The sequence below is a fragment of the Trichechus manatus genome, unplaced genomic scaffold, assembly GCF_000243295.1.
Source record: "Trichechus manatus latirostris isolate Lorelei unplaced genomic scaffold, TriManLat1.0 scaffold00097, whole genome shotgun sequence".
Lineage (NCBI taxonomy): Eukaryota > Metazoa > Chordata > Mammalia > Sirenia > Trichechidae > Trichechus > Trichechus manatus.
This window is the reverse complement of record NW_004444033.1, coordinates 5374596-5399925: the sequence shown is the minus strand read 5'-3', so window position 1 is coordinate 5399925 and position 25330 is coordinate 5374596. Positions and strand designations below refer to the sequence as shown.

The window sequence follows — 25330 nt, the reverse complement described above, 5'->3', positions numbered from 1 at the left end:
TTTATGCCTTTATTTTTCTGTTTACTTCCCAGGAGGACTGTGTGTATAAAAAAATTGTTGTTGTTGTTAGGTGCCATCCAGTCTTTTTGTACTCATAGCAACCCTGTACACAGAACAAAACACTGCCTGGTCCTGTGCCGTCCTCACAATCGTTATGTTTGAGCCCGTTGTTGCAGCCACTGTGTCAGTCGATCTTGTTGAGGGTCTTCCTCTTTCTCGCTGACCTTCTACTTTACCAAGCATGATGTCCTTCTCCAGGGACTGGTCCCTCCTGATAACATGTCTGAAGTGTGTGGGACAAAGTCTCGCCATCCTCACTTCCAGGGAGCACTCTGGCTATATTTGTTCTGAGACACACTTGTTCATTCTTCTGGCAGTCCATGGTAAATTTAGTATTCTTCACCAGTAAAAAAATGAGCCACACAAAATTATGGATTGTCAAAAAGGTTTCCTAGCTTTTCGAAAACAGAAGAATTCAGGCAAGTTTTAGTAGAAACCAGAACCATATCCTGATTCCTACAACTTTATGAGTTCAGAGCAATAAAAGCTGAATGAAAATGCATGTGGAAGTTAAATAGGTCAGTTGATTCTAGAATCCACTACAATCCAAAGAATCCCTAGACTCGCTGGATTTGGAAGTATGGTTTGGGAGGAAGAGGGATCTGAAACCCGTTGCCATGGAGTGGATTATGACTCATAGCAGCCTATATGACAGAGTAGAACTGCCCCATAGGGTTTCCAAAGCTGTCATCTTTATGGAAGTAGACTACCGCATCTTTCTTCTGAAGAGTGGCTAGTGGGCTGGAACCATCGACCTTTTTCTTGGCAGCCAAGCACTTTACCACTGTGCCATGAGGGCTCCTAAAAGGAGAGAAGCTGTATTCTTTACTTCATATCCTGTGTGAGATGGGAGAACCAGCCTGTGCTTGGATAAAAACCAAAAACCAAACCTGTTGGCATTGAGTCAATTCAGACTCATAGCAACCCTATAGGACAGAGTAGAACTGCCCCATAGGGTTCCCAAGGAATGGCTGGTTAGCAGCTGTAGTTCTTAGCCACTACACCACCAGGGCTCCGTGTTTGGATAGAGGTTGTGAAAAAGCCAGTCCTGGTGACCATACAAAGAGATTAATGATCATTCAGAAATGAATTGAATATCACCAGCCTTTAAAAAAGCTGGTGTTACTGGTACAGTAGTATGGTTAATGCACTTGGCTGCTAACGGAAAGGTTGGAGGTTCAAGTCCACTAGAGGCACCTCAGAAGAAAGGCTTGGTGGTCTACTTCTAAAAAATCAGACATTGAAAACCCTGTGGAGCACAGTTCTACTGTCACACACATGGGTTTGGCCACGGGTGGGAGTGTAGACATGACAGCTGTGACGGTATTAAACATGGAAGCCATCAGAGGTACTTGGGAGGCACTCAGGCACTGATGAGTTAAAAGAGGCAGAGAATCCAGTAAGTGAGTTCCCTCCTACGCACGGGTTTGTTTACCCTGCCTTATCTGAAGTCAGAGCCAACATTCTTAATGGTTTTGAGTGATTCAGAATGTTTCTTTTTTGGCAGTGTCTTAGTTATCTAGCGCTGCTATAACAGAAATACCACAAGTGGATGGCTTTAACAAACAAATTTATTTTCTCACAGTTTAGGAGACTGGAATTCCAAATTCAGGGTGCCAGCTCTAGGGGAAGGTTTCTCTCTCTGTCGGCTCTGGAGGAAGGTCGTTGTCTCTTCAGCTTCTGCTTCCTGGTTCCTTGGAGCTCTCCATGTGTCTTGGCATCTGTCTTACCCCATCTCTGCTCTGCCAGAAAAACGAACAAATCTGTTTTGGAAGAAGTACAGCCAGAATGCTCCTTAGAAGCAAGGATGGCAAGACTTTATCTCATGTGCTTTGGACGTGTTACCAGGAAGGTCCAGTCCCTGGAGAAGGACGTCATGCTTGGTAAAGTAGAGGGTTAGCCAAAAAGAGGAAGACCCTCAAGGGATGGGTTGACACAGTGGCTGTAACAATGGCTCAAGCATAACAACGATTTTAAGGATGGCAAAACTGGGCAGTGTTTTCATTCTGTTGTACACAGGATTGCTATGAGTCCGAACTGACTCGACGGCACCTAACAATAACAACAACTCTGCTTGTTTAATCTCTTTTATATCTCAAGAGATTGATTTAGGATACATCCTACACTAATCCTGCCTCATCTAACATAACAAAGACAACCCATTTCCAAATGGGATTATAACCAGAGGCATGTTGTTGTGAGGATAACCACAGGCATAGAGGTTAGGATTTATAACACATATATTTGGGGGACACAGTTCAGTCCATAACAGGCAGGGTCAGTCTGCCCACGTGAGATGTGACTGTAAGCCCTTGGATGAGGGCCAAGGCAGAAACCAGCCTTACTTTAGCGTCATATTTTAGAATCCTCTTACTTTGGAGCAAGAGGAAAACTATCAAACACAGCTTCCATATTTCAGACGTGGAGAGAGGGGACCAGAGAGGCTGTGGGGCGGAGGTCACAGAGATAGAGGCCGGTCTGCAGCTAGGCCTCCCTGGGCCCGGGGTCTAAGGCTCCTCCCTCTACCCGCTCAGCTGCTTTCCACACATTGGATGGGGGCTTCAGAGAAGAGACAGCCTTTGAGGAATGTTGAGGAAAGTACTCAGGTAGGAAGGGGGAGCTTCCTCTTTACAGAAGGAAACAAATCAGTTATGTATCATTTTCTTAGCTTCTGGACAGACACAGGAATTGTTCCCATCGATGTGCCAAAATAAGAGACTTAATGTATTTTTTTTTCCCCTTGATGAGAGTTAGCTGATGCCATGCTTAGTTCTTAATAAAACAAACTTTCCATCCTTCCCACAGGAGAAAGAATTGAGCAATGTTCTAAGAACATGTTGTACTCTTTTGGACACCAAGTAAATGTAACATTTAGAAGATGCTCTAGAAGCTTGGAAGTGCCTCTAGGGAATAGAGTCAAAAAAAAAAACAAAAAAAAAAACCCCATTGCCATTGAGGTGATTCCAACTCAAAGTGATTCTCTAGGACAGCGTAGAACTGCCCCATAGCGTTTCCAGGGAGTGGCTGGTCATTTGAACTGCCAACCTTTTGGTTAGTAGCCATAGCTCTCAACCACTGCGCCACCAGGGAATAGAGTAAAAGAAGGAAAATAGGGGAGGAACTGGAGAGAGAAGCTGCACTGATGGGAGAAGTGAGCTTCGGATGGGCACCTGACCGCCTTCCTCCTGCTGGCCAGGGGCCTGGGGAGTCGTGACCCCACAGGAAAGGACTCACTTCCAGGGCCAAGTGGAGGTAGATGCACCTTCCCTGTGCCGAGGGGACCGAGAGTGGTGGTTTAATTTAAAGCTACCTGGGTGGGTTTTTTTGGTTTTCTCCCCCTTCTTCCTCTGTTATATTTGTGTGCTTAAAAAATTATAATCCAGCAAATGTTCCAAATTTAAGCCATGGGTAAAATTTTCCTAACAGAAAATTACACAGTAAGCTGGAAAGGTGGAATACAGAAGAATGATGTGTATTGTTTGCTTCTGGAGGTTTTTATATTCTGGTTGGAGCTGAGATGGCACCCACCTCTCTGGGTGGCTGCTTTCTGGCACGGGGCGCGTTCCTGCTTGCCTTTCCATGTGGAGTGGGCAGAGTCAAGTTGGAGACTCGGAGCGCTCCTGAGTCCCCCCGGCCCCTGCCTTCCGCCGGTCCTGCTCAGTGGTGTGTGCACTTGCAGCTCTGTGGGATTGTCCTTCTTCTCTTTGCTGCACACTGAAGTCACTTCCGCATCTCACCTCCTGTGAGTGTCGTTCAGGATCCTGTGGTTGCCCCCTCTGCCTTCTAAGGAGTTGGGGTCAGGGGAGGGGGACACATCATGGGCTGGACGGCATTGACCAGCTCTCATTCAGTCTGTTCTCTCAGTCTTCAGCCACAACCGCATTCCAGACAGATAGCTACATCTGCACCCTGTTCGTTAAGGCATCCTGAGAAAGGGGTTCCCCAGCCTCTCTGATCCCCTCAGAAGGCACTGAGTACCCTCATTTCTTCTTGCTCAAACCTCTGTGGAGATGGAGGGCAGGGGGTCTTGGGGGAATCTTACCCTGACCCCGGAGCTGCCCCTGTGCTGGTGGTCATCACATGGCAGCAACAGTTGTCTGCTGGCTTGTCTGCGTCTGTGCTGGGCTGTGAGCTCCAGGAGACCGTGCTCCCCACAGCTGAGCTCCAGGCAAGCTGGTGCTGCTTCTAACCCTTTATAATACTCATGTTTCTTCTCATCTCTGCCATCCGGATCCCAGTTAACTCTCACCCTGCGGGGGAAACACTCACACTCACACATACACTCTCTCACACACTCTGCCATCCCCTTCTGGAATCCTCTGTCATCTCAAATCCCATGCAGTCAGACTCCCCAAAGCCTTTTCCCTCTTGCTGGTTTTTCTTCACCTCCCTGCCACATTTAACACAATTTTACTTTTCTCTCCTTAGGATTCTCCCTTTCTTTCCAGCTGTTCAGGCCAACCCTGCTGAGCCCAGCTTGGCCCCTTCCTTCATCTGTGAAGCCTCTCCTGACCACCTCAGGCTGCCCCAGGCTTGTCCCACCCTAAACGCCTGCTGTACTCTCTGTCCTCATGACACACCTTAGTACTTTATTTGTACCTGTCCACTAGAGCCCCTTCCACAACCAGATGGTAAAATCACACGCACACACATCCACATCATCTGTTTCTGTGTTTCTCTAGCAGGGCCTGACACAGCGCTGGACTCGTAGGCACCCAGTCAATAGTAGTCGATTGATTTTAAGAGGTTTGGCTTTACCAAGGGGCCCTTGGTGGCACAGTGGTTAAGAGCTCACCTGCTAACCAAAACGTCAGCAGTTCGAATCCACCAGCCGCTCCTTGGAAACTCTATGGGGCAGCTCTACTTTGTCCTACAGGGTCACTATGAGTCGGAAATGACTCAGTGGCAATGGGTTTGGTTTCTTTTTGGTCTTTACCAATAGCGTTGAGAAGAGATTTGGGGTTTGGAAGTACTGCTGTTGGTTCCCCCATGAGATGTGATTGTCCCAACGTGCGGTCACTCCCTGCACGTACCGGCACTTGCTGTGTTTGCCCCCGTTACACCCGGGTTTTCCCATGGAGCCCATGTTACGCTTTGTTGTCTGTTGAAGTGTTTACTTACACTGTCTTTGCTTTCTGTCCTCTGCACATCGTACAGCTTCTGGCATACTGTGAATTCGCTGAGTCAGTGGTGAGTGCTCAAATCAGTGGAAATGGCTGGAAAATCCTCCTGTTCTCAGTGTCAGATCCCGCCTGTCTTTCCAGACTCTTGACATCTTTTTTTTTTTGTTGTTTAATTGTGCTTTAGATGAAGGTTTACAGAGCAGATTAGTTTCTCATTAAGCAATTAATACACATTGTTTTGTGACATCAGTTGCCAACCCCACGACGTGTTAGCACTCTCCCCTTCTTGACCTTGGGTTCCCCATTTCCATTCATCCAGCTTTCCTGCCCCCTCCTGTCTTCTCTTCCTTGCCCCTGGGCTCGTGTGCCCACTTAGCCTCATTTTGTTTTATGGGTCTGTCTTGTCTTTGGCTGAAAGGTGAACCTCAGGAGTGACTTCACTACTGAGACTGATTTAAAGGGTGTCCGGGGGCCATACACTCAGGGTTTCTCCAGTCTCTGTCAGACCTGTAAGTCTGGTGTTATTTGTGCGTATGAGTTAGAATTTTATTCTACATTTGTCTCCAGCCGTGTCCAGGATCCTCTATTGTGATCATTGTCACGTGGGTCGGGGGGCAGGGGTGGACATGGGAAGCTGACAGTGCATTTGTCAAACTCATAACCCTGAGAGCTGAAAAACGCTGTCCTTAATTCTACAGCTGTCTTGGCCAGACCTTTCTGTGCTCTAGTTTTCCCATCTGTAGATGATACCCATACCTCTCAATCCCAGGTGGCCGCAGGTATAATGGTTAGAGAACGTGGTGACCGAGAGGATAAAGGAAGCACGCTGGATAATTAGCTTTAACGTGATTATTAGCAATGATTGTGAGGATGTCACAGGACCTGGCAGTGTTTCATTCTGTTGTACATAAGGGTCGTTAGGAGTCAGAATCGACTCAACAGCACCTAACAACAGCAACGTTAAGGAAAAGGTTCATTGAAAGAGGATTCCCAACAGCATCAATGGACGAACCGCTTTTCCAAATACTAAAAGCTTCCAGAAAACAGGCTGGTGCGCCTCGAAATCCAACCCAGACCTCAATCACTGTTGAAAAGTGAAAGAACTTATGCTCTGACTTTGGTTTCTGTCATATGTATGATCAGATGATTTCGGGAACATGCTGTTATTTTATAATTTAAATATTTCCTAATCGTATATGACTTAATGGTTCCACGTTGGTTTGAATTTTATGTTTACCCTTTAAATATTTCCCTTCCCATCTGTACATCTCAGCTTAAATTATTTTTAGACTTGTTTTTCCATCCTGTGACAGTATTGGATATAACCATGGCTTTTTCTTTCACTGGTCAAGATCCTCTTGAATGTGAATCCCAACTCTAAAGAATCTTCCCAATGCATTATATTCCTCTGATATCTTCTTGAAATGCATGTGCTTCCTAGTCACTAAAGGACATGTAAAGTAGCACCTGGCCTAAAAATTACACCTGTGAATCAAAAACCATTTTCTGCATCCATCAGTTCTGACCCGTCTGTCTAGACCATGTCATTCCTGGTAGCTGATAAACATGGCCTGCTCCCTGGAGCAGCCATGTTTAAGGCCCTTGGCAAAGCTGTAATCATTAACGTAGAAATTGCAATTGATGGGGCAGCCTTGCCTTCATCCGACTGCTGAGTCTCTCAGTGGCCGCTCTCTGGGAGAAGTGTGAGTTTTTGAGATTCAAGCCCTTGGAAGGAATCCCCCTTGGAGCCATCATGACAGCATCGCCAGCTTCTGTGGCAAGTCACGTCATGAGGAAGACTGAAGACCTCAGAAATGAGGACCTCTGTGACACTGGCTCCCTGCCCAGTGATGTGGTGAGATACACATTCCAACTTTAACTGAGACCACAAGGAGGTAATGCAGTGTGGTTTCCATTCTCCTAATCGCTCTCTGCCTGACTTTGAAGCAGTCGAAGAAGATGGTACCGACAGACTGCTCCCCCTTCCAGGCGTTCTTGAGTCTGTGCTGCTACCATGAGGCAGCAGAACCAACTTTGAAAACAAGCCTCATGTGTTCTGTGCAGGCTGCTTCCAGGCCTTTCTTCTGCGATTGGATCTATAGGTTTATACCACACTTTCTTTCATAAGACACCTTGCTGAGCAAACCTCTGTGATCTGGGAAGTGCCTTGTGTGTGAAGTGCGAGGCCCATGTCAACGGACAGTTTCCTTGGCAACGGCTACACCTCACACCTTCAGTCGAGAGAGAACAGCAGCGAGGGGCAGATGTTGGCTCAGTGAACAGGAACTTTCCCAGCCTGTGTATCTGCAGGAGGAAGGAGAGGGAGCTTTTCATTTCTCATTTTTAAAAATGCAGCTGTGATGATACTGGTGGAGTGACATGCTTAAGAGACAACAGTTGGCTTTTACTTCTGCTGTTGCTCTGGGAGACTTCAAGGGTGCGTACTGTCATTTACTTCCAGGTGCCCGTCCTCTGAGGATAGCTGTACCTGCAAAAACTCCATCTGCAGATCACCCTTATGTGATGGAAGTAGAGGCTTGTGCTCACCAATCAATCTCAAGGGAGGTTTATTTTGCTCCTGGATGATTCCCCAGGAAATTTAAAAATGGTCATCAGTGTTGACGTCTACTTTTTGTCTCTTAAATTTCCAACTCCCAACTTATTATCAGGAAAAAAAAATCATAACATGAGCTCTTGCTTTGAAAGCAAGCGTGCAGATCCTGTATTCAGATCATAGAGTGAGGCAAGAAGAGGGCAGAAAACATTACAGATGGTCATTTCAGTCAGGTCGGATGGACAGGCCATTTGTGGATCCAAGGGCGTCTTCTGAGATTCTAGTATTGATCAGACAAGCCCTGGTGGTGCAGTGGTTAAGAGCTCTGCTGCTAACCGAAAGGTTGGTGGTTCAAACACACCAGTCACTCCGTGGGAGAAAGATGTGGCATAAAGATGTACAGATCAGGGATCTCTGCATTTGGCTCCTCCGGAAGGTGCCAGGGTCTGGGGATATGTTCTAAAGCAGGAGCTGTGAGCCACCTTCCACTTAGGAGATGTGGCAGATCTGTCAGCCCCATCTTTGTCCATAACATGCTGAAGGAAGAATGATTATTTTATCATCATCACAGCTATCTCTTATTGAATTTGTACCCTGTGCTATCACTTGTTCTAACTGCTGTATGTGTCGTACCTTATTTAACCCTGACAGACAACCTTACAAGGTAGGTGCTATTATTATCCTTATTTTACAGATGAGGAGGCTGAAGCATTGGGATTTGAAGTAATTTACTCAAGCTTGCCCACGGAGCTGGTGGCAGAGCTGGAAAGTTGGCCCGTGACCGTCTTCCTCACTGCCTCATAAAAATGGGAAGCTTCGGAGGGTAGGACTGCTGGCTGCATTTGAAGACAGTATTTGAACACTGCCACACCCACTTGATTGTAGCTCCTCAGCTGCACGTGTGATGGGGCGACCCCGTGAATAAGTAAAGCCTGACCTGTTGGACTGGTCACTATGCTTTTTACTTTAGCCGCCTTGAGATGGTGGGAAATCAGGCTTGAGAAAAGACGTGACTCGCATAAGGTCACACTGCACGTCAGACATGTGGCTGAGGAGTCAGGTCTTCTGACGGGTCACTGCTAACCAAACCCTACTCAGTCACAAGTTTTCTCCTCCTCGTGGTGGGTTGGGGAGAAAGATGCGGCAGTCTGCTTCCGTAAAGATTACAGCCTCGGAAACCGTATGAGGCAGTTGTACTCTGTCCTGTAGGGTCACTGAGTCGGAATCGATTCTACAGCCGCGGGTTTCTTGGTGGGTTTACTTTGGTGCTGCTTCTGCTCAGCAGGACCAGAGCTGGTTTGAATGGTTTGCCCAGATGTGCACTGATGAAACATGGAAACCTGGAGCCTACTTGTGTACAGAGCTCTGTGTGGCCGAGTGAAGATGAACCGGTACAGTACATACAAAGCACCGAGCAGTGAAAGGCAAGGTCTAGGAGCCTGGGCTTGGAACCAGGCACACAGGATGTGAATCTTGGCTGGGCCATTCACAAGCTTTGTGACCATGAGCAAGCCAGGCACTTTTTCTTAAATGTCTGTTCCCTCACCTGAAACATAGAGATAGCACCAGCTCCCTGTTAGGTGGTTTGAACTCTGAGAAAATGCTTGTAAAGCCTGTAGCACAGTGTCTGGCACAGAGTAAGGTTCTAGAAGTGGACCGTATCCTTGTTCTAAGGAGCCCTGGTGGCACAGTGGTTAAGCACTCGGCGGCTAACCAAAAGGTCGGGGGTTCAAACCCACCAGCTGTTCTGCGGGAGAAGATGTGGCAGTCTGCTTCCGTAAAGATTACAGTCTTGGAAACCCTACAGGGCAGTTCTTCTCTGTCTTATAGGGTCGCTAGGAGTCGGAATCCACTGGACAGCAATGGGTTTTTGGCATCATTGTTTTGCAGAGTGCCCTCCCAGCCTCTTCAAAGGCCATGCTGGAGAATACACCCAGAGGTAGGATCCAACCAATAAAACCACGAACACTTGTGTGGTATCTATAATTTACTTGCTATTTCCATATGCTAATTACAAATGGTCCTAACAACCACTGCAGTACAGGGATTTTTATCTCCATTTTCTAGCTCGGGATACTAATAAAGGCTCTGAGAAATCAAAGGAGTTGCCCAAGATCACCAAGCTAGTAAGCAGCACAGCCAGGACTTCAGCTCCAGACCCTGCCCGACTTGTTCATCTGCTTCCTGTAAGAAAATGCCCACTAAAGACATACAGGTCAGCAGAGAGAGACCAGCTAGCAGCTAGGGTTCATCTTTAGTCTGGCGTAAATACTCACATCGAGGACTCCAGTGTCCCGGTGTCCCTATGTTTTGAAGCTAGTCTTAAGGTGTCCTAGTCCAGTACTGTTCTCCTTGTGAAATCCTCCAGCCCTGAGGGAAGGCGTCTTAATCCAGTTTTCTCCTGCAAGAACAGACTGGCATCTCACTTAAATGGAAACAATGTCCTTCCACTGTTCAGCCTCTCACCACACAGGAGTTAACTGATGTGGTGTATTGAGTCACACACAGTGCAGGCTCCAACCTTACTATCAGATTTGCGAGAAAAAATACAAAGAGCAACTTGCTCAAAAACAGCATAAAACATGGCAGTGCAGACCAGGCTTAAGTGGAGACACACTGTCATAGCTGCGGGCTGAGGGACATAAAAGAAGGTTTTCTTTTTCCTGAAAGGTAATTGTTTTAATGCTAGAGATGGAGAGTTTGACAGTTGCGTGTGTTCTGTGTTTAAGGAAGAGTTCTTTAAAAATAACGTTCCTCTCAAATGTTGCAGTACGTTGAAGTCGTGGATGGTTAAAATTGGTCTTCAGATAGGAACACCCTGAGTTACAAAAGGGCAGCCCTGTATTCTGGCCTAAAAATGCAGAACAACCAGTTGATCGTTGGACTAGGAGGCTGTGGAGGGACAGAAGCACGCTCCTGTTTAATGAGAAGTCTCTCTCTGTTAGTAGGGTTGTCCCTGCAGTTGTCATGTCATTGGGGACTCAACAAGTCAGCAGATCCCATTTCCTGTCACTCTCCCTGGCATGCCCTGGAAAGAAGATGATTGCGTCCCTGTCAATTTACCGACTGGGTTTTTCCTTTCCCTACTGGTGGACTAGACAGTTGTTTTCTGTTCTTTTGGTAGCAGTCTCCCCTGGCAGACTTATTTTCCGGAAACTGGTCTCTTGCTTTAGAAGACTACTGTATGTGAAAACGGGGGCCCAAGCTCACAATCTCTGCCTCAGTGTGTGCAAGTCATTTATAGTCACAAACCACTCAGTAACTAGTTTCCACCCCCACCCCCACCCCCCGCAGGACTTAAAAAGGCAGGAAAGTTAAGTAACCGATCTTGGTACTTAGGCTTTGTTTGCTGAAAATGCCTTGTCACGCCAGGCTCACAGAGAGACAGCAATGCAAAGGAATACACCCACCTTTATTCTGCAGCTGAGTTTTTGAGTCGTGCAGTTCGAGGATTATATAGAAAACTTGCCATATTTGCTCGCTTCTCCTAAGGGAGCAAAATAGTATAGTTGTGTGTGTGTGTATACATATATGTTTACATATATATGTATAAATATGTAGCTCTGGTGGCACAGTGGTTAAGTGCTCAGCTGCTAACCAAAAGGTCAGCGGTTTGAACCCACCAACTGCTCCATGGGAGAAAGATGTAGCATTCTGCTTCCATAAAGATTACAGCATTGAAAACCCTATGGGGCAATTCTGCTCTGTCCTGTAGGGTCATTATGAGTCTGAATCGACTAGACCACAATGGGTTTTTATGTGAATCCGTGTATGTACATATGTGTGTGTGATATATGTATGTACATTTATGATGTGTAAGATATATATGATCTTATCAGGCATAAGCGAAGGGCATTTATTCTTTTTTCACCTCATAACTGAAGTATCAGTTATTTGAAAGCGTTTCTAAGTAGCAGTAGGCAAAAGCTGTGTCTCATCATTTGTAAAAAAGTAAGCAGACCTCTTTGTGCTGGATTTTCGGTCTTCTAACTGATGAGAATAATCTGGAAGCTGGTTGCACCCTTCAGTCACAATGGCATAAGCAGAAGGATGCAGTGGAGCAATCGGTCAGCCTAAACATTCGTGAAATCGTTATTTGAGAAGTCAGTTAATTCTTCCGTCCGGCACTTTCCCAGAGTGACTGTGCTAGGCTTACATGCTTACGTTTACTATCCAATTGACATTTTTAAAGGAGCCCTGATGGCACAGTGGTTAAAGCACTCAGCTGCTAACTGAGAAGTCAGCAGCTTGAAACCACCAGCAGCTCCATTGGAGAGCGATGTGGCAGTCTGCTTCCATTAAGATGTACAGCCTTGGAAACCCTATGGGGCAGTTCTATTCTGTCCTGTAGGGTCACTACGAGTCCAAGTTGACTCAGTGGCAGTGGGTTTGGTTTTGCCATCTTTAACTGCCTATCTGTTCACCAAGTATGTGCCTTTCTTTGCAGATGATGAGCTACTGCAGCTCTGATGGAAGGGTCACTGCACACCTGTGAGTCCATGGTTGCTTTCTTTCACAGGTGACAGCCTTCGCCTAGCAGCAGAGGCATGGGCTTCAGATGCTTTCCCATCATTGTGCGTGAGTTTCTGTTGGGATCTGCTTAGGAAGTGGCCACTGGCCACGCCATGAGGGGTAAGAGCGTTGATCAGACCCAAGGTGAGCGGCCTGCACTTCCTGACTTGTTAGCATCCTGCTGAAGCCACTGGAGATCCTCAACCATGGCACCTGTAACAGGCTCCTGCAGCCGTATGCACAGCGAGATTGCACAATGACGGTGATGTGTGAGGAAAGGCAAAGGGAGAAGCCAAAGTGCAGTGAATTTATTTAAGCAAGAATGCACAGTAAGTGAACGCCAGAGCCAGGATTAGAATCCACAGTTCACAAAATAGTATCATGATAAACAAGAAATGGCGGTGGTGTCTTAGATTAAAAGAGGCCAGAGAGTCTTAATGCATGAACCTTGATGGGATCTGGGTTGGAAACACAAACAAGAGAACTATAAAGAACATTTTTTGGAGACAGTGGGAGAAGGTGAATATGGACTGGATATTAGGTGATACAAAGGAATGGTTAATTTTCTTGGGCGTGGTATGGTATTGTGTTTTCATGAAAGAATGGCCTCATTTTTTAGACCGTACATGCTGAGGTATTTAGCAGCAGAGTGCCTGGATGGTCTTCAAATTACTTTCAAATGATTCAGCAAAAAGATCTACTTACATGTTACATATAGATAACATAAAAACCAAACCCACTGTCGTCGAGTCAATTCCGACTCATAGTGACCCTCCAGATAACAGAGATGAAGCAAAGCTGAACAATTGTCGAATTTAGGTGTTTGTTTTATTGTTCAACTTTCTGTATGTCTGAAATTTTTTGTAATAACAGTTTTAAAAAAGGAATGCACATCTCTCTAGTTAGGCAGCCTGTGCATTATCTTCTGGGATTCCTAGAACGTTAAAGGGAATGACAACAGGCCGCCTAGTACAATGATGTCAAGAGCTATAGTGGGAGGGAAAGAAGAACTGCAGCTAAAAATAATATGCCAAAGAAAATGAAGAGGCACGAAGCCTTTAACTTCGCATTGACAGGGAGGAGAATCTTTTGTAGAGAGATAACAAAAATCCCAAACTCAGAGATGCAATCTAGGGAATTCCACTCTGGAAAAAAACATCAGGATCCTATGAACATCAGTATGTTACTTGACCTCTCAGCTATCCCTTGTCTTCCTTGGACCCAAAACACAGTTATCCCTTGAATGAAGCAAAATTATCTCAAAGAGAAAGTATGGGGTTTAAGAAAGCTTTTTCTTCTGCTCTGCAGTTTTGTTCTGCCCTGGCCCCAGAGCCCTGCTGGCTGTGTACTGTATATCTTATGTTGTAAAGCTCTGCACACCACTCTCATTATCCTTCACCTGGATGCTTTCACCCTGGATGAGCTCTGGCTTCTCCTGCCCTTGCTTCCTTACTCAAGTAAAGGATTTTCCTTGACTGCCCACCAGGAGTGTACGGGTTGGCACATGCATGGCCTCAGAATGATATAACTGAGCGTTTGTCTGGGCAACTCAAGAAGAAGGAGAGTCACAGTCACCCCACTTCATTCCTAGATTTGGTGATAACAGATTTGGTGAGTATATGAAATTTGCTAACCTGGTGCCATAGAGTTGGTTCTGACTCACAGCAACCCATAGGACAGAGAAATTTGCTAAAGCTCTATTTAAACCATAAAGTAAATAACTCACAACCAGGTGTCAACTTTTCCTTTCTAGGTTGTGTTGAGTCTATTGTAAGAGAGAATTCTGAAGGAAAAAAAAAAAAAGATGGTAAAGCTTCTTCAGGAAGCTGGTTTCATATGGTGGTTTAGATTTAAATAGTGATTGTCTAGCACCATTTGAAATCAGTGTTCTTGAGGGAGGCCACCTGCGCTTCCAACGACAAGAGAAATGAATGGGCCAGTCCTGAAGTATTTGAAAGAAAGACAAGACGGCTGTGAGAACCCGCCGTACATGGCAGCTGGGCCATTCCTGCCCCCTGCCAACAGTGGTATTACATACAACCGATGGCATATGGGGGATGTTGCATTCTTAGAACTTCATACTTGTTTGTGTAATAATCCTTCTGTACCACCTGTCCTATAATACAGACTCCACCACGCCTGGTTAAATGGTCACGTGTATGACGGATTTATTCATGTTTGGCCCTTCCCCATCCTCACGCCCACCTGTGACCCCTTAGAGGATGACTGATTTCTTTTGGTGTTCAGAGTCAATATAATTTTCTAGCACCATCTGAAATCGGTTATAATGATGGGGGAAGCGCACCATGCATCTGACTGACAAAAGAAAATATATTGGCGATCTTTGGGGCCATGAATAGGTCATGAGAAACAGAAATAAAAAGCAGAATTACCAAGCTGATTTTTCTTCTTACAGTTTTTGAGTTTATTACCCTGAACTATATGTATGATATTATACTATTAATAAATGGTTAACTGTTAGCATATTGCTAATAGTTGTATTTATAGAAATTTCACAGAATTTTGGGGGATTTTTGTTTGGGTGATAGATATCTAGAAGAAAATGGGTAAAAATGAAGACGAGCTCAGATGATTTGAAAGGAGCAGTGAGGGAGTAAAGTTTATTCACAATGAGAAGACCTCATCTGTGGACACTCCTGCCTGGTCATGGGACTCACGCTTTGGTTAACCAAACCATTTTCTCAAAAGGCAGTAGCAGGCTCAAGTGGGCTAGAAGTCAAATCTAATGAGGCACATCAGGGAAAATGGCACAGAGTGACTAGGTATTCTCTTTCTACACAGAACTAAGTAATACATTTCTGTTCTGTTTAGGAAGCAAGGTGAAGGAAGCAGGGGGTTATACTAGACTATTGTCCTAAATTGTACCTTCTTCCTGTAGAGGTGGTGAAGGTGTTATACTGAAAACAATGCTGAGTTTTCTAGGTCTAAGCAAGGAAAAAAAATGCAGTTTTAAGAACGAGCTATCTCAGCCACTTAGTCTCCCAGAGTCATAAATGTTACCTCTGTCCACAGGGACTGATTTAGCCAGAAGGTCAGCCTGCCACTGCTGCCTCTGCACCAGAAGTGGGATCCTGGGAACAGAAGGGGCATCTGCCGGGATTCCAGGCCTCACCCTTCCTATTTTCTCTCTGCCCTGGAAGAGCCCTGTAGCCTAACAGTCAAGAGGTAATATCTACCCTGCTTAACCACGCTCAGGTCTCTACCTCTTCTACCCTCCTCACGTCCACTTCCTGCCATTTGACCCTGTTTATTTGTAATTTGGGAAAGCGCTTTTCAGCTCAGGGCTGAGACTTGGAATTTGTAGCCGAAACATTCTGTCCACTACGCAAATATGACAGTTTTTCTATCCTATGGTTGTTTTTCCCCCAAAATTCTGTCCTTGGCTTTCTTACCTGCTCTCTGTTTCCCTGAGTAATCTCATCTACTCCCTTGGCTCCAAATATACCTCCTATGTGCTTATTCCCCAGAAACTAGGAACTCTAGCCTCCAGTATTTTTCCAGAATGTTTTATTGCCATATTTTCAGTGGCTAATAGATAGTTGGAGTCCCTGGGTGGTACAAATGCTAACATGCTCAGCTGCTAACTGAAAGGATGGAGGTTTGAGTCCGCCTAGAGGTGCCTCAGAAGAAAGGCCTGTGATCTACTGCTGAAAAATCAGCCACTGAAAACCCTATTGTCTTAGTTATCTATTACTGCTGTAACAGAAATACCACAAGTGGATGGCTTCAACAAACGAAAGTTTATTCTCTCACAGGCTAGAAGTCCAAATTCAGGGCATCAGCTCCAGGGGAAGGCTCGCTCTCTCTGTTGGCTCTGGAGAAAGGTACTTCTTATCAGTCTTCCCATGTACTAAGAGCTTCTCTGCACAGGAACCCCAGGTCCAAAGGAAACACTCTGCTCCCGGTGCTGCTTTGTTGGGTATGAGGTCTCCATGTCTCTCTGCTTGCTTCTCTCTTTTATATCTCAGAAGAGATTGGCTCAAGACATAATCCAATATTGTAGATTGAGTCCTAAACCTCATTAACATAACTGCTGCTAATCTCATCTCCTCAACATCATAGAGACAGGATTTACAACACATAGGAAAATCACATCAGATGACAAAATGATGGACAATCACATGATACTGGGAATCATGGCCTAGACAAATTGATGCACATATTTTTGGTGGACACAACTCAATCCCTGACACCTGTGGAGCACAGTTCTACTCTGACACACATGGGGTCACCAACAGCAACTTGTTTTTAACTAGTTATACCTGCTATCCTAAACCTGTCCCAATTTAATATGCCAAAAGCTATACCTATCATCTTTGCCCCCAAACCAGTCCTTCCTGCTCCACCCCTTGGTTAAAGCTGAACACCTTAAAGTAGTATGACTCGTCCTTCTCCTTGACCCCTTTCTGTGTCCACCCTCACCAAGTCTCACTGCTCTTGTCTTTTAACTATCTCCTTCAGATCCAGCCCTTTCTCTGTACCCTCATTAGCCCCCAGGGCGGCTTTCCTGCCCTACCACTCTCTTCTCCTCCAGCCTCTCTGTTGCCACCAATTATCTTTTAAAGCACACATTGGACCTTGTTGCTTCGAAGGCTCTCCGTGCCTTTGGATGAACTCTAAATGCTTCTACACTGTGTACAGGACCCTTTGTGATTCCTGCCTGCCTCTATCACCACCCTCTTGTCTAGCCATGCCACTCTTGTAGTCTCCTCCCTGAGCTCACTCAGCTGCTTGCTGCTGTTGAACATGCCAAGTGCTTTCTCATTTCCAAGCCTGTGTAGGTACTGTTTCCTCTGCCCAGAACTCCCCTTTCCTCTTCCGCCTGGGAACGCCACCTGATTTGTCAACCCTGGCTCAAATGTTTGCTTGTCTGTGAAGCTTGAAGCTCTGCTAGTGGCTTTCTTCCCGGTGGGTCTTTAGAACCAAGGACTCTTTCCACGTTGTTCTGTGATCACTTATTTACTTACCAGTCTTCTCTGCTAGGCTGTAAGATCCTTGGATTTAAGAAGGAAGCAGGTAAGGACCACACATTGATACATACACTCAATTCTTATTCACACACTTTACGTATGAAATGTTCTCTGTGTCAGTGTCTGTAGCAAATTTTCCTTCTAGGCTGCCACTCCACTTTTCATTCAGTTCATAGTTTCTCTCCATTTCCATTTGCTGTGTGCTTGGGGCATGGAAACTACCCCAAATGATGGCCTAAATTAAAATAAAGAAAGTAAATCTGCTTGAAGGAGCATATAATCCTTTCCAAAACTTTGATTTTGACGTATCTTCTGCAAAACGTGGAACCACCTTGCAGAAAGCAGTTTGGCCCTTTGTTCTCAGTTCTTTCTAGCCATACTAGCACCTGAGGCTAATGAGTGGGGGCTGACCAGACCAAGGAGATCAGAAGGGGGAACCAGTTTCTCAGGACTTACACGGTGGGTCGATGAGGGCTGGGAAGAGGCTCCAGAATCTTCTCTATTTTATCTCATCTGGGTATGATGGCCATCTATCACAGTGGGCTTCAATCATTCCTAGAATGGGCCTTAGATCCCCGATGAAATCATATTTTGCTAGTTGGCCGAAGGGTTTTTTGGCATTGATTTTTAATTTCCGTGATCTTCTAGAGAAGTTCTGAGCTCCACACCCCTCCTTTACTCTCTCTTCCCTTTAACCGCCAGGGATCAAGCTTTTGCCAACCATTTTACGGCCACCCTGCTGTGCAGAGGCTCGTTCCACCCAGGTGGCCCTGGTGCCGAATGGGCAGCCCTGCCCACTACAGGGAAACAATGAATTACCGCCTGAGGAGGGAGTAAGCGGGCACTGCCTTGGAATGTGGGTGCGGTCGGGAAGCTGGGGGCCAAACTGTACAGACTTGCTGTGTGGGGATTAGCACTTTCTAAAGCCAGAGAAGAGAATGGGGCTATAGGTAGATAACTCTTACTCCTGGGAGGTGAAAGGGATCTGTAGGTGGACAGGGAGCTTGATCATCAAAGTCATAGGAGAAAGTTGAGGGGGAGGAAGACTGAAAGGAGGACGGAGGTGCTTCTACCGCTGCTCCAAATTCTGCCTCCCTGGAAAAAAAGGTGTCCGTGAAATGATGGCCGTGTACCAATCCACATCAATCCTGAACATGTTGGACACCACCCGCCATGGGTTGGGCAGGAGATGGGGCAGGCCTGGCAGGGGTTGAGTAACCAATCCTGTGCCAAAGGCTTGATGTGACAGGAGGTGACAGGACAAAGGTATTGGAATGTGCCAGTTGGGCGCCAGCCTTCTTAGTTGTCAGAACTGGTCTTGGAGAAAAGCACAGCCTTTGGGTATACTCCTGTGAGAGGCGTTTTTAGTCTATGCAAACAGCTGCCTCTCCCTTCAGGCTTCCTTCCTGTGATTGAACGGGCCAGAGGGGAAGGTCAAGGACAGGGAGGAGAACAAGGACAAAGGCATGAGGTACGGATTGTACATAAACCCATGGTCTAATCCCAGCTCACTTACACGCTTCCTGCAGATGCCAAAAAATAGAGAACTGGGTGGGAGAGAGGTTGGGAGAGGCTGGGAAAAACGTAGTAAACAGATCTTCAACAACAAAACAACAGGAGATTCTCGGGTGGACCCTACCTGTGAATGACTTGGAAATGACCTTGGAAAGGATCCTGCTTCCACACTAACTAGGCATGAGAAACTACTGGCCTCGTTTTTCCTATCTAGGAGGTAAGATCAATAGCAGTACTTTGAGATGTCTTGAAAGTGCAAGTGGCAATGTCTATAAAGAGGAAAGGGATTGTGGACACGTATGTTGGCCTGTTGAATCTGAAGATGGTGTGGTCAGTGAAGATGGCTGGGTTCTCTGGCTCACACCTCTCCTCACAGCAGCACCACGTAACGTGAGGACTGTGGTCTGCTGAGCTGTGTGTCCCAGAGGACCAGAACACAAGATTAGTGAGTTCCACTTTGCCTTCTGGAGCACAGTAGTGGCCCAAGAAGTAGCCATCCCTCATTCCTTTAGCATCTCAGCAATAATGCAGTGGGATAAAGATGTACTGAGCACCTACAATGTTCCAGGCACCATCGAGGCACTGAGGCGGGTCCTCCGTAGCATGCCCAGAGCTGTGCTCCTCAGGCCATTCCCACCTGAAGATGCTGGTTTAAGCAGTTGATCTGATTGCATGTACCATCATTTCATGCTATGAAAAACCCTGCTGTTCTCCTAGACCAAGATGATACCCGGGTGGGAAAAAGAGCTGACATTTAGTTAGACGAAAGACCTCTGATCCTGTTGTTTACCAGTGATCCCCCAGATCAGCCAGAGGAAAAAATTAATGCATGGCTGGTCCCTCCTACACAGATGCCTTCCTGTCCCCCTGTATGCACACCTCCTTGTTGTGTTTGCACACAGCTGCTGGAGTTGGAGCTGCAGTTCATGTCCGTGCAACAGACTACATACTATCTGCCCCAACCTGCCTGTGACTAGCCTCTCACTGGTTCGCACTGGTTGGAGGTACAAACACAAGCCACTCAAACTCCCAGCAAGCAGGAGCCCCAAGATTCATGACCAGGATCTCAGCAAAATGGAATTCATCTCTAAAAACAGGCTTATGGTTGAGCAGATTTCATTGATTCAGATACGTATGCCTCTCGTCCAGAATGAAAAGAGCCCTGTAGCACAGTGATTAAGCACTCGGTTGCTAACCAGAAGGTTAGTGGTTAGAACCCACCAGCCACTCCACAAGAGAAAGATGTGGCAGCCTGCTTCTGTGAAGATTTACAGCCTTGGAAACCCAATGGGGCAGTTATACTCTGTCCTATAGAGTCAATGTGAGTCGGAATCAACTCGACAGCAACAGGTTTTTAGCCTAGAAAGGGAGGTGAATGCAAGGTTGAGAGCAGGGTGCAGGACTCCTAGCAGCTCTCAGCCAGGTTCCAGGTCAGAATGGATCTCTGGCCTGTCTCTTCCTCCACCACGAGGTATCTCTGTTAAAGCCCAAAGCCTATGCTGCTTTGCACTAGAGCCACTCATATTCATGTTTCTCTCACCTGACAGACTGTAAGCTTCCGATGCCAGGGTCCACCTCCCAGCATCTGCCTAGAACAATGAATGAGGCAGTCCATGTGGAACTGAATTGGTGTGAAAAGCGCCATTTCCCACAAATTCTGTCTACAGAGGCTGGAGGACGAGCCTATCATAAAGCTTTATGTGAACCCAAATTTGCTGGGTGTCAGCAGTTAAGCAGCCTGCACGGAGGTCACGACCCCTCCCCAAGAAGCCAAAGCCTCCCTGTGGTCATGGTCTCAGGACATACCTAGCATTTGTGTCCAGAAATGGAGAAAACGTTATCATGCTCGGCCTGAATTCAGTTTACTTCGGAGCTAGTTTTTTTTCTGACCGTTCAAAAGCCTTCTACTGAGACCTCAGATCTCATATGCAGATGGGGTTCAGGAACCAAGAGCATCTTAATCTATGACTGTTGGTCAGAAGTTCTCCTGAACTTATACCTCAGGTGGAGCTCAAGGGGGTGGGTAAACTCTATAGCTTATATAAATATGTGGTTAGTAGAATTACAGAGGGGCATACGCCCTTCCCCATATCACTTCCAGTACATCCCACAACTAGTGAGAGTTTGCGTCTACTGCCGTTAAGAAGAATTTTCAAGATTAGAGGATTCAGCACCATGGTCAGAGCCAAAGAGATAACAAAGGGGCCAGCGGTAGATGCTCTGTGGAGGATAAAGGGAACCTGCACTTGAGGATTTCTCCCTCTTCTCTCCTGTAATAATGGCCTTCAAACCAGTGCTCAGGTCACCAGAGGAAAGGCCCTCGGATCTCAGCTCCGTGCTATGATGGGTCCCACTCTGTCTTCAGGTGTCACTTGGATTGAAACCCAAACCCAGTACCACAGGTCTCCATCTGAACTTATCCACTGTGTCCTTCTCCATCTGGAGATAAGTGCTTTCCCAGGGAGATTTTCTGTGTCTGCTACTCCGTGAAATGAAGAGAGCCACCGTCTCTCTCTGCTGTATTACTACGAATATCTGAGATCCTCCAAGCCAGGGAAGGTGGTGCCTGACCCCAGGGCCCTGTAGGAAGATCTCCTGGTCCCCAGACTCAGTCCTCTGCTGCTCCTAGTGGCTGTCCTAAGGGAAAAGCTGTTGTTGTTGCGTGCTGTTGAGTCAATTCCAACTTGTAGCGACCCTATAGGACAGAGTAGATCTGCCCCATAGGGTTTCCTAGGCTGTAGATCTTTACCGGAGCAGATTGCCAGGTCTTTTCTCCCGCGGAGCAGCTGGTTGGTTCAACCCGGTGACCTTTCAGTTAGCAACCAAGCGCTTAACCATTGCGTCACCAGGGCTCCTAGGGAAAAGCTAGACCTACACAATTAGAGATAAATGTATAACTAGAGATAAATGCACATGGCACTGGAGGGACACAAGCGAAAGGAACTGACATCTGTAGAGAATCCCCTATGTGCCAGGTATTAAACCACCACATTTTATCTTCACAGCAACCCCATGAGGGTGAGTCATTCCAGCCCCTAAGTCCACATGAACAGACATGGCTGCAGTGCACAGCCTCGGGTAGGAAACTATTCTTGTTAACACTTTATGCCCTCAAATTACATAATGCATACATCACCAAAGGTGTCATGAGGTTAAGCTACAGATCAAATCCTACTAATCTGCATTTTAACTTTGGACTTGCAGTCTGATGGAGAAAAACCCAAGAATTATACTGTCTTTTGGGTCGTCACTCATACCAGTTGTTAGGTGCCGTCGAGTCAGTTCCAACTCATAGCCACCCTATGTATAACAGAACAAAACACTGCCCAATCCTGCACCATCCTTAACAATAGTTGCTTTGTTTGAGCCCGTTGTTGAAGCCACTGTTGTCAGTCCACCTCACTGAGAGTCTTCCTCTCTTTCGCTGACCCTCTACTTTACCAAGCATGATGTCCTTCTCCAGGGACTGGTCCTTCATGATAACATGTCCAAAGTACGTGAGATGAAGTCTCACCATCCTTGCTTCTAAGGAGCATTTTGGCTGTACTTCTTCCAAGACAGATTTGTTCATTCTTTTGCCAGGCTCTGGTATCTTTCCCAGCATCGTAATTCAAAGGCATCAATTTTTCTTCAGTCTTTCTTATTCATTGTCCAGCTTTCATATGCATATGAGGTAATTGAAAATACCATGGCTTGGGTCAGGAGCACCTTAGTCCTAAAAGTGACATATTTGTTTTTTAACAGTTTAAAGAGGTCTTTTGCAGCAGATTTGCCCAATGCAATACATCGTTTGATTTCTTGACTGCTGTTTCCATGAGCATTGATTGTGGATCTAAGTAAAATGAAATACTTGACAACTTGAGTCTTTTCTCTGTTTATCATGATGTTGCTTATTCATCCAGTTGTGAAGATTTTTATTTTCTTTCCGTTAAGGTGTAATCCATACTGAAGGCTGTGGTCTTTGATCTTCATCAGTAAGGGCTTCGAGTCCTTTTCACTTTCAGCAAGGAAGGTTGTGTCATCTACGTATTGTGGTTGTTAATGAGTCTTCTTCCAATCCTGATGTGATGTTCTTCTTCATATAGTCCAGCTTCTCAGATTATTTGCTCAGCAAACAGATTGAGTAAATATAGTGAAAGGATACAACCTTGTCACACACCTTTCCTGATTCTGAACCACGCAGTATCCTCTTGTTCTGTTTGAACGACTGCCTCTTAGTCTATTTACAGGTTCTTTCTGGTATTCTCTGCTTTCACCCAAGATCCATCAGACATCAGCAGTGATACCACTTGTTCCCTATCCTCTTCTGAATTTGGCTTGAATTTCTGGCAGTTCCCTGTCGATGTACTGCTGCAACTGTTTTTGAATTACCTTTAGCAAAAGTTTACGTGTGATATTAATGATATTGTTCAATAATTTCCGCATTCCACTGGATCACTTTTCTTTGAAATGGGCACGAATGTGGATCTCTTCCAGTTGGTTGACCAGGTAGCTGTCTTGCAAATTTCTTGACATAGACTAGTGAGCACTTCCAGTGTTACAGCTATTTGTTGAAACATCTCAATTGGTATTCCATCAATTCTGGGAGGCTTATTTTTCGCTAGTGCCTTCAGTGCAGCTTGGACTTCTTCCTTTAGTACCTTCACTTCTTGATCATATGCTACCTCCTGAAATGGTTGAACATCAACCAATTCTTTTAGCTACAGCGATTCTGTGTATTCCTTCCATCTTCCTCTAGTACCAGGCATGGTGCTAATAAGCATTTTTCCATAATCTCACTCCATCCTCACCACAGTCTCGGTGAAGCAGGTGTATTTCCGTCCCCACTTGGCAGGTTAAGAAACAGAGATTCAGAGAGGTCGAGGAATTCACTCAGGGCTGCACAGCTAGAAAGTGGCAGAATCAGGATTTGAATTCAGATCTGTCTGATTTGGACAGATCCCTGTGTCCTGAGGCATAAGGAAAATCGCAGTAGAAAATATTTCAATTACATATTGGATGGAAAATATTTTTAATAAAAATAAAAGAAGGCAAAACTACTAAAATTTAACATCCCTTCAGAATTTCTACATCCCCTCTAAGGTAGGGAAGCAGTGGGAAGAAGAGGGACAGTCAGCTTTGGGTTTACTTCCTTGATCTCCACTGCCACATCACAACACAATGCACGGTGGTGGTGTCTTCTTATTAAAAATCTTCTGCAATAGATCAGACAGCACACCTTGACCGTTGTATTCTTATTTCAAGCTTAGAATCTAGCAAAGTTAGAAGTGAAATCCTTCCACTGGGTAATATAAATGCTAAGTGAAACACCTGGTAGTAGATGACTGATTTTACGCTAGTAGAACGTATGAAATTGGAACAGCAATAAATGGGCACTGCAAGGTGACAATGGCACATACATGCTGACTGCTCTCTTTACATCCTGATGTTGACTCTGCAGGTGCTGCCTCCATTTACAGGGTGTTCCCAGGAAGCATATCAGTGGTTGCATTCCACATTGCAGGCTTGCTTCACAGGACTTATTAGTTAATTACTAAACTATTTGTTGAGGGCCTGCATGCTTTCTTCCAGACCTCCTTCAAAGTATCTTATTCTACTTGGAAGCTCCAAAACCAGATGCTTCTTTAATGGAAAAGTGTAATTGCTGTGGAATCTGACGTGTGTCCTACTTTCATGTTCAAATGCCCTCCTTCCTGTTTAATTTACAGTGGCCCATGACTCACCTTTAGGTTATGGTCTGTAAGGCAGCACACCTTGCTTGGCTCCACCTGCACATACCACTCAATGTCTTCGACTTTTGAAAAATAAAAGAATAACGTTAATTATATGAGCCATTGAAAGAGACTTGTCTTATAAACACAAAACAAAAAATGACAAATGAGAATTTTTTCAAATCCATGTGCTTTTTCTCCCACGCCCAGCAGCCTATACTTGTAAAATTTTCTGCATTTTTATGGCATGAGGCATGCCTGGAAAACTCATCATAACATAGCATGTGCCCAGTTAAATATGTGTCGGCTCTAACTTTTAAAATTCTTTTTGAATGAGTAAAAAGGGACTAGAGAAGTGAATCCTAGATTAATGAGTAGCGTTAAATGAACAAAACAGCTATAATGAAAAGTGGAAACTCTGTTCTGAGGGTTTTTTTTTTTTTTTTTTTGAATGGTAGAAATTTCTGAATGAGTTCACCCAGTTGGATACAATTATGAAAAAAATAACATACATAAAATCCTCAGCCCAAATAATTCTTGTGGCAGATATCTATCTCCCTTCTCCCCCTTTTCCATCCTAACAGAATGCCAGCTTTGTTCAGAGGATGAGAGAAAACATTTCCCAATAAAAATATTTGCCTCACACATGAAGTGGCCTTGTGACACAGGACTGATTAATGAGTTGCTAACAAAAGGCATCTAGGGATTTATGTGAAAGGTCTTGTTTTACTGATTTGGGCACGGCTCCTTTTTCTTGCCTCAAGCGTTGGTGTGAAGTCTGGAGCTTCAGCGGCCATCTTGCAACCATGAGGTGATGAGCATGAGAATGAGGGCCTGTGGGCTAAGGATGGCAGAGGAAGATGG

At 45.5% G+C, this 25330-nt stretch overlaps 1 long non-coding RNA gene across 2 annotated transcripts in view; it reads left to right on the top strand.

The window, feature by feature from the left end:
- LOC111821680 (uncharacterized) overlaps nucleotides 1–15887 on the top strand; it is an 81355-nt gene extending 65468 nt beyond the window's left edge. The window contains exons 4-5 of one of the 2 annotated variants that reach the window (XR_002825021.1): nucleotides 12257–13860; nucleotides 15283–15887. This is a non-coding gene — a long non-coding RNA (uncharacterized LOC111821680). Of the gene's footprint in view, nucleotides 1–12256; nucleotides 14038–15282 lie in introns of those variants that run through there. The other variant, XR_002825022.1, reaches the window with a different exon arrangement.
- The last annotated feature ends 9443 nt before the right edge of the window (nucleotides 15888–25330 follow it).